The following is a 15,378-nucleotide window of genomic DNA, read 5'->3' as shown; positions in this document are numbered from 1 at the left end:
GAGGTTTTTAAGACTTTCATAGGTGACAAGACTCTGAGACTGAGAGACTGTCATCGAACCACTACAGCTATCGAGTGAGATGGCTGCATCCGTCTGCAGGCTTCTTCTCAATAGCCTTGGTAACTTGTCTGCTTGTTGTAGGAGATGAACGGTGAAGAAACACACATCAGCCACTGCCATATGAGAACAGTTCAAGTGTTAATTAAAAAGAAATGTTAACCAACAGCTCGATGGTCTGTAATATACCATCGTAATAACGGCTCACAAAGTCATTAGTGGGCAGTTGACAGCTATCATGGCAGCAGATTCATCGGGTCAGTGCCGGCTCCACCAGCCCCGTCAGTCACATGACCTCATCTGGCAGGTTGCATCAGTCCATTGAGTGTCCTGTCTGACAGCATGATCGTTAAGCTTCCACATCGATACGACTGCAGCTAGTCAAGTACTTGTAATTACGAACTTCTACGGCTATTAACTTTAAAACATAAACAACAATTATAGGCCTCGCTATATCCCGTAGCTACTTCTATTTTAAGATTGAGGTTTAACAGGCTCTTTCCTCCAGATTAAAAAATCCCAAAAGGACCCATGAAAAGAATTGTGCAAAAGGTAAACATGCCACTGCCGTCTTTACCTCCGCTTCTTTTTCAGGTACAAATACAACTCCAAAGACCTGTGTATTCAGAGTGCATAGCAGTATATACCCAGTCTTCCAATAAAACATTTAGTCTTTTGAGGATTGCTGTCAGGAGTCACATCTGAAGATGACAGCCCTGCTGGGCTTATTCCCATCTTTCTTCCATCTTTTTCTTTCTTTGTCTCCTTTCATTTTTCTCTCTCTCTCTCTCTCTCTCTCTCTCTCTCTCTCTCTCTCGTTACCCACCCTCATCCTCCCTACATCCTCCACCGATTCTCTCCCCCTCGTTGCTGACCCTCAAAGACAGGGTGCCCTGTTCTGTCGGCCTGCCATTGTCTACCAGCACAAGAATACCAATGCCTGGCAGCTCAAAGCAATCAATTCCTTGAAGGTAGATCCACTGCGTGCTTGACATCAGCCTCCCTGATTATTGTCTCTACGAACGCAGACCCAATCAATAGCCGCCACCATCTCCCCTCCCCATCACAAACACCCTGGCATCACACTAACAGCTCCTGGCTTCCAAAGCGCTCCCAGCATCATCGACTTAGGTTGGAACTGTAGTCCCATAGAAACCTGAATTGGTGCTTCGGAGTGATTCTGACGCAGTGGTTTTATGAATAGAGTTGCTGGAAGAGGGATTATCTGTTCTGTATTGAAGAAATGACTTGACAGCCTTAAGCAACCTATGCAGGGCAAAAAGGAAATGCTTTGAAATCACCAACGTCCTTGGCAGATGTGTCAAATTGGCAGCGCTACAACAGTGATGCAGTGAACACTTAAATGGGAGCACTAAGATTCTGTCAATGGTCGGCAAATTTTCACTGATGGGCTGGGTTATGGAAGGTGATGTTACACCACTGAATAGTGGTCAACAACTTTGTGTAAAGCATAACAATATGAAATGATTCTTTGCCCTCATCTTTCCATGAGGTAGGCCTACAAGTGACTCTTTTCTCCTGCCAGTGGCTTCAAAACGACTTCTCAACTACCAGGTCTGATATTGCTTGATCAGCTGTGATGATTTTCCTTTTGATTTTTTTAAATTTTGAAGAATATCTTAGCTTATGACATGTTCTCAGATTTTTCTAAAAATAAAAAAAACTCCTGTGTACACACGAGGTGAACATTAATGTCTGTTTCAAAGACCCAGAGGGAGTAGAAAGAGAAGCGTTGGCAACATGTGCGGCATCATACTGTAGTAAACATATTCAGTGCCTGAAGCAGACGTGGAGTTATTTTTCTGTAGAACCACTGCCTACAGTTACCTGTACACTGTGGACATTTGAAGTCACTTCGGGTGCGATTTATCAAGGAGGCCTTCACAGTAGAATAACTCTGACCAACTAGACCACAAACCTTCCTCGCGGCTTAAATGCTGGTGCACTAGAAGAAAAAAAAGAAAAAACAATATAGCTCTCTGTATTCCTCTATACCTCTATCATTACAGCTTGATTGACAGAAATGAAATGCCGCTGGCCATCTATCCTTACCGTCAACAAGCTACTTGATACTGATGAAAAATTATTATTTTATAAATTGGAGGTCTTGACAGCATCTTATACTGAGTATTCAAATTTGTCTGGAAGGGTAATATACGGTGCACTGGTTAAGGTTCTATAATTGGCCGCCTTAAGCACTGAATATGGTGCAACAACCTTTAAAAATGCCTTCAAACTGAACATCACTGTAGCTCTGTTTGAAATAAACAAAAAACATTTGATAGCTTAAACATTTGGATTTCATTGTAAATCATTTTTGTTTCCCTTAACGTCATTCAACGTTTTAAGAGTTCACAAATCAGGCAAAACCGTCAAGCTCCCTCCCTCTGGTCAGCGGATTAGCAGATACCTCATCTGGGTGTGAGGCTACTTTTCTTTGTTGTTTTCATTAATGAAAACTGATGTGAATCTGCTTCAATATCGCTCCTGTCACTTAGATCGTCAGCCATTATCTGAAACGCTACTTTAATAACTTTTCTGCAGGCCGAGAGCGCTGAAAAAAAAAAATTACATTTCCCATAATGCATTTTGCGTGTACCATGAGACTTTTAGCGAATCACAATGTATTTCATCATTCACATGTCTTGAAAATGATTTACGATGACATCGTGGATGAGACGCACACCACTCAGCCGGCTGTAAGGGGAGAAGCATGCAGACGTCACTCCCGGTCTCAAATGTATAAACACACATATGTTGCATCAAATATTAATGGGTTCAAGAAAGTGGAAAAACAATTCTGGATCTGCCCCCTGATTTGCACCAAAATGTAATGGATTTCTCCGTAGCCTGTGTCACATCTTTCCACCAAGTTTTGTGTTAATCTGTTCAATTGTTTTAGTTTAATCTTGCAAACAAACAAACAAAAACATACCAACTAACAGACGGGGGTGAAAACATAACCTCCTTGGCAGAGGTCAAAATATTGTCAGGATGTCGGTCAATATTTGTCTGTGCCAAAACTGTAACATACGACGATTTGCTTGGAATCCACGATAAAAAATCTTGAGTTGAGATAATGTTGTTAAACTACTTAAATCTGAAATATATGTACCCTGTGATTGATAGAGGTCAAAGTTAAAAACAACACTATCAACCCTAACCTCTTCTATAAAAGGTCCAATGTGCTTTTAAGAAATAATTCTGTTAAACATATCATCTGACCATGTCAAAAGCTGCTGTCTTCATGTTCATACCTGTTCTGAAAATCAGAAGGCCCAGCACAAAAGCGTCTTTGCCACATTCATTCCTCTACCTCCTTTCAAAAGCTACACTTTTCTTGGTTTTTTTTTGTTGTATCGAGTTTGTGTTGACACATGCGGATAATGGCGGACATTTTCTGTGGCATTCATGCTGTTGCACTTGGTTATACACATGAAAAGTGAAAATAAATAAATTGTTGTTGAAAGAATAATAATAAAAAAGCTTGAGAAAAAGCTTCAAGCCCTGCCTAACATTTTACTCCTCTGCACTCTGGTCAGTAGTTAAGTAATGTGGGACTGTCTGTGCCTGTGTGTGTTCTCCGGTCTCTTTTTGTCCATCAGAGATTGCATTGCATTGTCCAGGTCTTCCCTTTGTTCATCGCATCGTCAGAAAACTTTTATTGGTGAATTTATGTTTTTTTATATCTGTATATCGATCACGGATAAAATAATCCTCATAAAAGTACTACATTATTCTCAAAATCTCCCCTATTTTGTCTTGCTCTTTCATCCTTTGTATTTGCACCATGTTGACTAACAGCATGTTCAAACTCTGCGGTAATAGTCAAACCCCATCAGGTACCTGTTAAAAGTCACAGCAGCTGCCAGAACCAAAAGGTCAATTTTGTTAAGACCCCTGCTGTGACAGAAACTTTGTATTTTCAGTTGATTTGAGAATTATTACAGTTGTGCATGTGGTCACACTCACTGAACAGCACAATGACAAGTACACTGTTGACCTTTCTGCACAGTCTGGGCAAGAGAAATAAATCTTTACTGTGGGATAAAAAAATGAAAACTGATTTAAATCACTTTTGCAAAGCAGTGGAGTATCTTCACTATAATAAAGTATTTAAAAAGAAAGTTATTTTAACCAAAGTAAGGATATCTGTTCTTTATGACAAACACCAAATGTATTAACAACTGTACAAGCAACAGAATTCACCTTGTGTGTAATCCTATGCATGTGTTTGTGCGTGTGACTGTGCATATTGCGAGCTTGTATTAGCCCGTTTGTTTGTGTGTGCAGGAGCGTGAAGGGGAGCAGAATGGCCTACAAGGCACATTGTGTATCAACTGGTGACATGTAGCTAGGTGAAACAGCACCCTCCAAATTCCTGTTTTAACAGCAGCACGCAGCTGCCGGGGGGGCGGGGTGTACACAAACCCTGCAGACCAGCCGTGTCCAAACATTTCTCACTCTGTAACCATCCAAGCTAAATAAACCTGCGCCGAGCAATGCTGAATAATTGCGTTTCGCCCTGCGTGAAGCCAGCCAGGAGAGTAAAAACGTTCATAAAAACTGCAGCAGAGCAACATCACACTTCACGGCTGCAGCAAGTCCGAGTAATGTTGTTTGTAAGAGCAGGCCAGGCAGGCATGTTGAAGTGTATAGCCCTCTTAATGCCATAGGAGAGGGGAGTCTGCGTCGATGCACTTGACTAAACACAGAAGCGTCTGGTCTCTGCGATAGACAACTTTGAGTCAGGAGATTTTTTCTTTTTTAACTTTATATACAAGGACACAGTCTGAGTTCTTTGTCAGTGCTGTCTGCTGGTTTTCAGACGAGACAAAGACTGAGATATATAAACCACTAATTGCATAAGGCACCTATTGTCCTGTGAGTGATGGCGGCACTCATCTATTATAGGTCCATCTAGAGTATGGTGCATACAGCCGACTGCAGCATGAAAACAATGACACATAATCCCAATTATAGGCTCACACCACAAAACATGTACACTTTTCATCACAGCAAGTTTACTATTCATTTCTGTACAATATGGAAACCTCAACATGCAAAGACATTTTGAGGATCTGAGGCCGTGACTCTCCATCCGGTGCTACATGTACATGAATGGTGTGAAGTATTTTATAATATAAAGTTATGACTGGTCAGTTGTTTCTGAAACAATTGTGAACATATTTGTAGAAATCCTCTTCACTCTTCGTTAGCCAACAATGAATAAACAAAAGGCCTGTGTCAGTGGTCCTCGCAGGACTGTAATTATGATGACCAATCATTTTATTTGGTACGAATACAATGACTGTTTGGCACACCTGTCTGTCACTAAAGCCCTTTTCCCACTGGGTCAAATAATCCACTAACATTTGGCTTTTGTCTGCAATGGGAATGGATACACTTGCAAACGTGCATTAGAACAGATTGCACGTTTGGTTGGTGGGTGTGCGTTTTGCAGGTAATCTCCTAAAAATAATTGTGCAAATGATAACAGGTGCAAACATTGTAGAGGCAGTAGTATTTAAATGAGTGTTCTGCATGCATTACTGGTTTCCGCCATGGAGCATTACGGAGAGCAGAGTGACCGCAAGCGCAGAGTGAAATTGAATGCCATGGGATTGCAGGTGTTCGTGGAAGAGGCAAACAAACATGTTGTTGAGCTACAGCAAAGAAATATTAATAGAACTCAAAGAAGCGCGATATGGGAGGGTATCTGCGAGAAAGTAAAAGCTGTGGGGTAGAAACAAAAACCTATGAAATTAAGAGAAGATGCGTCTGTCAATCCAAACATGTTAACACGAGCAGAAAAAACCTGTTCTCTCCGTCTTCTTCCTGCCGTCTTCTCCTCACCACAATAACAGGATGGGATGTATAAGAGTGTAGCCTGCTCTTGCTACCTTTCCAGGATTATCAACCCTTTAATATATGGTTGTATGGTTTGTATGTCATGGTTCATGTAGCTAATGTACCCACAGTGTACCTTTTAGAGGAACAGTATCATTGTCCACAGCATCAATCTTTCTCCTTCTCCAGCCCTTTCACACAGTAACTCTCTCTGGGCCATTACCACATATGCATCTGTCTGATTTGTCTCCTGATACTTAGGATGCTCCCCCTCACTCACTGTCTGGTCTGGTGCCTTGTGGTTGCTCCTCATCATAAATTAAATTACTGGAATCAGGATGAATTGACTGTTGTCCACAGCGTACGTATACATATGTCGGTTCAACAGTTCCAATCATTTCAATTTTATACGTCCAAAAGAATCATCAACTTTCATCTGTCCCTGCAGAAATTCACTCAGACAGCTGAACAATTTACTGTTGCAAGCTGAATTTGCAAGTGACTTTACTCAAGGGTTCCTGGTGAAGCCCAGGAAATCCCAGACTGGAAAAGACTTTATTTAGTTTATATGCAAAAAACTATGGACTAAAAAACTATTTAAATTATTGCAATGTGTGATTATGGGATTTATTGAACATATTTACTAACTTTAATATACCATATTTCACATTAGTTATTTCAAGCATTCTACCAGAACCTCCAATGTTCTCTGAACTGAAGTTGTTGCTGACCTAAAGAAAAGCCCTGTCTTCAACATTACGATCCTTTTTACTGGTGCTAGATATTAATATCTAATAGATATGACACATTCCACAACAGGTTAAACTTGACTCAGATAAAAGTGTTTGCTAGATGTGAATACAGGAAACTTTCCCCGAACTAAGACCATAATATATATTATGCTGTTATGGGAATTCCTACTAACTAACAGCAACAACCCTGAAAGCAGACTGTAAACTACATTTGAGGAAGGTGTCAGTGACGCCTGACTGCCACATTCAGTCTGGATGTACCCAGAAGCTGAGACGTGGTCATCGCTGGCTACACAAATGATCTGGAGACAATATAACAGCAACTGCAAAAAGTGTAACTTAGGTTCTGCAAGGGTCTGTAACCTGTTACCCGCAAGTATTTCCAAGTCAAGTACTGACCTGCCTGGACCTGTTCAAATATGACCTGCAACCTGACCTGTCACCCGGTAATAAACAGACATGCTACATACACAGCCACTCACATCTCCTATTTTGGTGGTTGAGTTTGTGTTCTTGGAAAAGTATCCGTCAATTGTCGCAGCACCTGTGCTACTGCAGCTGTGTTTCCTCTGTGACGACATGTCTATCGGTGGCTATCAAAAGCTAATACTATTTGGCCCTATGCACCAGCAGCAGAGCCACTGAGAACTTATTCATCACTTGCTTTCTTGGTCTTTACGTGATTCATTTTGATGAAATGGCTAGTTTGATGTCGGTAGTGACCTGGTAGTGACAGTGAAGGGGTCAAGGGTAGTTGTAGTGTCATAGGCTAATTTAAATGTTAGAAATACTACATAATTATTTGTTTTTTACCTCCGTCTGTGTGCATAAATTGGTATAAATATATAGTTTTACCGGTTACAAGATTTGTTTTAAGGTTAACCGCTAACCCTAACCCAAAACACAACTCTCCTCAGCCTCCCTAGTAATACAGTGTCATTCAGACATTAGACATGTTGGAAGTGTTAAGGAGTGGTTACTCTGTCTGACTGAGTCAGGGGGCCATCATGACTATTAAAGAAACTGCAACAATTATTATTATTATGGAGCCTATCGACATAAAAGGATTTTTTAAAACTCGCGCTGGAGTGTTCCTCCATGATTGATCTTTTTTCCAACTCCCTCCAATCTCAAACTTTGCACAGTAAATAGCAGCAGACAAAAAGAGCAAATGACAGTGCAGATGTCCCAGCCAGGACTAATTGCTGTAATAGCTCGATAGGCCGGTATTGTGTGAAAAGACCAAAATGCCTGTCTTCTTGTAGCATACTGTATGAGATGTGGAGAAGCAGTTTGCTGTGGTGCATAGTAGCACACATAATTACAGAAGATAGCAGAAGGTGTGGAGTTGTTCAGAGATAACAAGATGCGGTCTCCTGTGCCACATGGGGAAAAGAGGATGCCATTACGCTTGTCGGCTGACAAAACAATGCTCCGTGTAGGTTTTCAGAGAAATAGGGAGAAATGTATTGGGATAAGACATCTGCGGTCCTCTGACGGTATTTTCCTCTCAAACTCATATTAGTAGATTTAAATTGGTTTAATGCTTTCACTGTGAGACAGAGGGAGCCTAGATGTTTCCCCCTATGCCAAAAGAGTGGTGCTCAGAGCAGACCGGATATTTACTGCTTTCATTTCGTTTCAGGACAGGAGCTTATTGCTTATTGTGTTCCATTATTACTGCCTCCAACTGGGGCTAATTTATTTAGATTAAACAGTAGTGTTGTTTCTTTAATGTCTTCTGAGCAAAACAAAAAACAAAAGGGGGGGTGGAGGGGGGCATTTTCTTAGGTTCAAATACTATCATAGTTTTCTGAAGTTGATTCTAGAATGAAGAAAGAGGGTCTGTGACTGATCAGACCTGCAGGTTTGGCACAGTTCACCATCCTAGTAGCTTCTGCATCAATCATAAGACACATGGGCTAGGATGCTAAACCTGTCCTATTTAAGGATTTCATCTTTATTAGACCATATGTCATCCGTGGACTTTCACACACCAAACTACTTTGAAAGTCTTTGCAACAAAGAGTGAAACACATTTAGAATGTATCCAACCGTATGTCCCAATTGTAAATAAGAGATTTCTGGAAATCATCTTCAGACCTCATCTTTGACAGTGCCTCCTTAGGGTCAAAGGCCAAGACATTGGGAGACAATCAACAGTTTGTCAATGATAGGGAAAAGTTGAAAAAGTTACACATTTTTGCAAAAATGTGACCGAATATGCATTAGTGTCGTGACTCATGTTGCAGCAAGATGATGTTTTAAAGGTCCCACATATTAGAAAGTGAGATTTCCATGTCTTAATTGATTTATAGGGTAGGTCGAGGTGTGATATATATATAAGTATTTAAAGTAGTCAGAAATATCCACAGCCTGTATTCAGAAGCTACAATGAACTGTCACGACTTCTGTGATTTTGTGATGTAACAACAAATCAGACATCACCCCACCACAGCCCACCCAGGCCCCCATCCAACCTTGACGGATTTGATTTCTCTCAGTGTTTACCTGAAATCAACTGTATTTTTTTATCGTTATTAGTGTTTTGTTCAGTGACGTTTTGTTCTTTGATGAGTTGATCTTTTCTTTTTTAAATCTTTTTTAATTCTATTCTTCCACCAATCCTTGGATTGCTTTTATCTTCCTGTTTGAAGTTCCCAGTGAGTCATGTAGTTTTATGAGCTGCATTGGGTTAGTATGGCTGTGTGTAAACTCCAAAGTTGCTTACTCAAAGTTCAGGGAGGAAATCCGCTGCCTGGAGTCTGAGCTTTGAAAAAAGGATAAGCTGTTTTGCGGCTTTGTCTCCGTAGCTGCTGCCCGGGAAAAGCATTTTCTAGCATAATTTCTCCATAAACTACATATGCATCTTTATATGGATATCAAAACTTCAAATGAACAACCAAGGAATAGAGTAAAATAGGGCACCTTTAATACCATACTGAATTTAAATTATACCGGTAGATGTCTGGAAGGTTGGAAATAAGAAAATAAAAGTTGAATGTAATAGGCCTTCCTTTTGATTTACCATGTTGGTGCTTGGTGGATGTTTGCTCATATAGATGCTCATGCTCAGGATGCTACACTACACGAGACATGCTAACTAGTCTGAAACCGGTTGGAAAATTGTACACTTTCTAATATGAGCAAAGTGGCAAAAGATGTTTTTATATATAGGAAAACCATGCCCAAGTGTAAAAGTGTATTCTACTTGAACACATGTCAAATAACCAAGCCCTTTTTTAGCTCTGATTCATTCAAAAAGCCACTGTCACAAACCACCATTGAATTGAGATGCTCGCTCTCTATGTTAGTAGACCCATGTCTCTTTGTAGCACTGTGAGTGCTGGAGAAGGGTCTGGTTGGACCCATTATCATTCTGCAAAGGGAGAAAAAACCCTTTGGATTGTTTGAATTTCTTTGAAATTCTGAGCATGCGAGTCTTGCCTGTGACAAAGCTTGGAAAAAGGCATCCCCATTCCATCTTAGCTTGTTTGCTGACAACTGACCAGAGAGCGCCACGATGCTGTTTGATGTAACTTCAGACTACCCGTGATACTTTATATCCAAAGGCATTCATTAGTTTCTGACTCAGAGAAAGTTATAACCAATTATTTGGATAACAAATTTAATAGCAATTCGCTTTCACCATTCACCAAGCCACCACAGGAACTCTCTGGAGACCCCCTGGGGAGGCCCAACTCCCACTCCCAAATCCTCTGCTGTAAGCCAAACACAATCATCATGGGTAGTGCTATAGCTCTAGACATAAAGTGAAGCTAAGGCTGATGGGAATGTCCCTAGTTTTGCAGGTATTCGGTTATAAAACAAAATAGTGGGGCAATTGACATTTTGATGGCACTATAGAAGTAAAATCAGGGATTATCAAAGTTATTACAACTGATCTTCTGCGCACCATGAGCCGAATTCCATTGCAATCCTTTTAAGAGCTGTTGCAACATTTTTCTCTGAACATGAAAAATGGACACCTTCTGCTGGTGTGAAATATTATTCATGCTGGAAACAAGTTGTTGAGATATCTCAGTGTCAATCAAAGAGGTGGATCCACTGACTGACGTCGCCATCAGGAGTTAATAAGTGACCATCTCCTTGTGATACTGAGATTTGAATCATGGTTCACAAAGTGCCAGCCCCTGCCAACCCCTGCTATCATACGGCTTCATATCAATCCTCCAGAAGTCACTGGATAGATTTTCATACTCTGAACCCTTTTATTCACTTCCCTTCCAACAAGCCAGAGCCAGACTTAGTGTGGCCCGCTGTAACCTCTGACCACCAATCCCCAAATCACTGACTAAACTAACAGCGTTCAGTATGTGACTAGAAACTCAAGCCCACACACACATTTCTACCATGACTCTCTCTCACCTCGTAGCGAGCGTTATTATGTAAACAGCCACTGTGAGCTGCTGGCTCGCATTCAGCCTTCTTTTTCTTTTTTTTCCGTAAACAGCCCGAAATGTAGAGTAAATCTGTCTAAATGTCTTCACATGTGATTATGCATCCATGGATGGAGTGCTCTACGGCCCCTTGTCGCTCACTTATGCTGTGGTTGTGTTTCCGTTGTGTGGCTTTTGTATTTGACTCAAGGCTTTTGCTATTGTGTTTTCCATTAATGGTCTTGTGTGAGACATCTCAGCCAATGTCCTTCAGTTTGTTGATGGGTAAAGTTAGAGTGCTTAAGGAGAGGAAACAAACACAAATTCAGTAGAAACCTCTGATAGGGAGTTTTTAGGTAACCACCTGGATGCAACGTCCAGCTGAGTATTTTATAAGCGCACTGAATGTCAGTTTAAAGTCGATTTAAGCCAAATTAAAATACCCCAAGCTGGATAATTTTGCTTCGCTGAATCGGCTGGTGGCAGCAGTGATCACTGACATACACTAAAGGTCAGTTCCAGGAATACTAGAGGGAGTGAAACCAAGCAGAGTTAAGGTTCAACTCAATGAATTTTGCCCTGTCAAAGTGAATAAAACACCATGTGTTCTGCTTTGTCTAGCACGGGATAAACGACAAACCAGCACTTTTAAGCCTTTTCTTATCTCTTGTCCTCTACCTGAGTCCATAACAGTTTGTGTCTAAACAGAAGAAAAAGCACATGAAAATAATCCCTTCGACCCGGGAGCAGGATACGCTGTGCAGGTGGGGATTATCGATTCCATGTCATAAGGGTGGGAAAGCATCTTAATCCAAAACAAAACAAAACAATTCTTCCTCTCTGGAGTGAAATACTGTCGGTGTTACATCGTTTCAAACATTCTGACTGACACACCTGGTAAAGGACCTCAATTTGGATCCAGACCTCGTTTCTTCAGCGCAATTTCGTGTCAAATTGTCATTTTGGGCTTATAGACAATTGAAGTTCCAACGCGTCACATCCGTCAAGGCCATGCAAAAAAACAGGGCACTTGCTAGATATAAAGAGAGCAGGGTCAAAAGCAGTTTTCTTCCTTTAAAGCTTAAAGACCTGGGGCCTCATTTATAACCATTGCATACGCACAAAACGGGGCCTGAAAGATGCGTACGCCACTTCTCCCTCAAACGTTGGGATTTATAAAAACAAACTTGACCCGAGAATGTGTGCACTTGTACGCCAACTCTGACAAATGCAGGGAAAGTGGCGATGCAGACGTGAGGAGGTGAACTGAAGAAGATTATTGATCCACTTCATCATTAACATTAAAACCAACAGCGTTATTTGTGCTCGCGCCACATAAATGTTCCATGAGAAGCTTCAATCGAAAAATATATAAAACAACTTAGAGAAAATCCGTTCAGATACCGTTAAGACCGTGTGTGTAATGGTATCTGACTAATCTGAACACTGAAAAAAAGTTTATGGATTGCAAAATATATGTGTTTTCCAATACACGTTTATGGATTGTGGATATCCATGGGCTATAAATAACAAACCATCGATCCCTTGCTTGGAATTCAAACTACCAGGAACAGCCAAAGTAAATGTTTTAACCAGTAATAATTAAAGTGTTATCATCAGTCACAACTCATAGGAACAAGAAGATTAACCAAAGTAAGACACTTCTACCAAGTACAGTTTTGAAAATAAAATATATGGGTTAGGTTTCACATTTTAAACTTATTAATATTGAGAGGAAAGTAGCTCTTCATTCTGCTCGAACAAAATCAAGCAACCTTCAATATTGAAAAATATCAGTTTGCTAAAAGAAATGACCCCGTTTAGTGAAATAATCTGTCTATTTTGATAAACTCAAAAATAAGCTTGATGAGTCTGGATACAAGATAACTTCATCCATGCAGAGTTTCAATTCCCCAAAGACATGTGCAGTGTGCACAGGCATGTGGTGCAGAGCCAAATGACTGCATCTGATGCCTTGTGACAACGGCAACACATGGCTGTTTTATCCTAAATGTGTCCTCTGTCTGACTTCAGGGCTTTCCGGGGGCACGCCTATGGCCCAGCAACCTCTAAAAGCCACAAACAGCCTCAGCCATCCTTCTGTCGGCACTTTTAACTTGTATGAGGCCATTTTAGATTCTGAAGTGAAATGAAGTGCATGTTGTCCTGATGGTTGGAGTGGTGTGCGGGGGCAGTCGAGGTGTTGCTGCTTGTTTTTTCCTTTTTCTCCGTCTCTGAGGACTCGCCACAGTGTCACATATTGTCCCTAATTAAGGCATAAGAGCATGCTGGGTCGATGTGCACTGGAGTACCAATAACACAAGATGGACCTTCCAGTTTCGTTTTTTTTAACACTCTGCTTCAGAGTAATGCAACTCAGCACAATCCCACCTCCAAGCTTCCTGGTAGACATAGTCTTACTCCAAGTGCTAAGTGCTCCAGGAGCACCTCACTTCTGTTCTGGGGTGATTTGGTGCATCACAAACTCGCTGTTAGACCAACTTGTATATGTTATTCACTTCAACCAAGGACTGAAACCTGTGACCTTACAGCGGCACCTGTAACTTATATAACCTTTATATCACCCATGGGTGCAGAATGCACAGTATGTGCACATCTTCCATATATTGCAAATCCTCTTGATATTGCCTCTGCCCAGTTATAATGCACCATCCCAATAAACTTCCATTTGTACCTGTATGACTTATTAATGAAATAAAAACCCCACCACTGATGTCACTGTGGTTTGTTGTATAGGCACAGAGAACAATATCACTAAATGAAAGAAGAGTGGGAGAGGAAAGAAGTGAAGCAATATCGTACGAGCTCCAGGCCTCAGGCACTTAATACTGGTGGGTGAATTTGGTTGCCAGGGCAACAGAGCATCCAGCATTGCAGAAGTGCTTGAATACATTTTTTATGAGATTGTATAAAATGTGGAAAAGACGGTGAACAGAGAGCAGTGGTGCCACAGTGTTCTTGCATAACTGCAGGAGCACGGTGACAAGTGTGACAGCGGGTGGGCACGGCAGCTCCGATAGCTGCTCACATTGGACGATCACTTCGGAGGCATGTTACTGTATCAATTATAACAGGATCATTTCGTAATCCAGCTAAAATAAGTAGCCCAAAGGCAATGTAAGCAGACTGTAATCACAGAAAATCCCCCGTGTTAATAGCAAGTGGGGAAAAAAAATCTAATCAGCTATTATGTCGTGTTTGTCTGATATCTTAATTGGTAAGCATGGAAGTGTAAAGGGAATGTCTCCTGTGTTGACACAGAGAATATACTTAATGCTAGACTACAATACAATTATTCCCAGGCAAGTTTTCTATTTCTTGTACCATTTGCTCTGTCTTGAATAATTTCCTGGCTTCAAAGGCACATCAAAAGCCTTGGAGGCTTCAAGTTAAATCTCTCTGTTCGCCGGCCATCAAATTGTGTGCATCAATGATGATGATAATGTCTGTTAATAATGCTTGTAACGCGTGTCAAAGAGGAAACGCGGGCGACATTTCATCATCAAAGACAGTAGCTCCAGCAGTTTGAAACAGGCTGAGAGCACCGGGATGAAAGATCAGAGCAGCAGGATGTCAGACAAAGCTGCAGGCCATTATTTGCTTCCGGCCTATCAAATTTCATATTTCTAATCTGCCTTGTTCTGTGCAGGGGCCAAAAACTGTTGTCAAACAGCTCCTAGATCTGTCGCAAATGTTTTGCTTCACTGTGTAACTGCCATGATCCCCAAAACAGCATTGCACAGTAAAAGCTTTATTCAACTGCCGGATGATCAGAGAATCCATTTCTAGCTCAGATCACCTCCAGCGTTGTAAGCACTGAGCCAATACATTGCAATTGGGACCTGAAGATGTTTCCCAGTGGCGAAGATAAAGCTGCTAATCCTTTTGCTCACAAAAGAAACTGAAATTGCTACTCGATGCTGACGGATAAGTATTATGTATCTAGAGTAAGTGATCTACTTCAGGCTGGCTGAAGCCATATGGTGTTGCACAGGGCCCATCCTTCACTTTCACAACTCGGGAGGAAGTGCCCAGGGCTGGGTTGAGGCTCCCCTGCGTCTGTTTGTGCTCTCTGGATAGATGGTAGGTCTTCTGAGTAGCTTGTCCCACTAATTACACCTAAAAAAAAAAAAACACACACCCACACACCACAGTGCTGTGTTTTCAGCTCACACCTCTCCATTGCTGCTGTCTGTCCTTTCCCTTCCTGTCTCTTTTCCTCCTGTCCCGATTCGTTTTCCCAGCGGCGATGGTCATGCCATGGCCACTGTGCTACA

This window comes from Hippoglossus stenolepis, chromosome 6 (genome assembly GCF_022539355.2).
Source record: "Hippoglossus stenolepis isolate QCI-W04-F060 chromosome 6, HSTE1.2, whole genome shotgun sequence".
In the NCBI taxonomy this organism is placed as follows: domain Eukaryota; kingdom Metazoa; phylum Chordata; class Actinopteri; order Pleuronectiformes; family Pleuronectidae; genus Hippoglossus; species Hippoglossus stenolepis.
The sequence above is the reverse complement of the archived record's forward strand: the minus strand, read 5'-3'. Positions refer to the sequence as shown.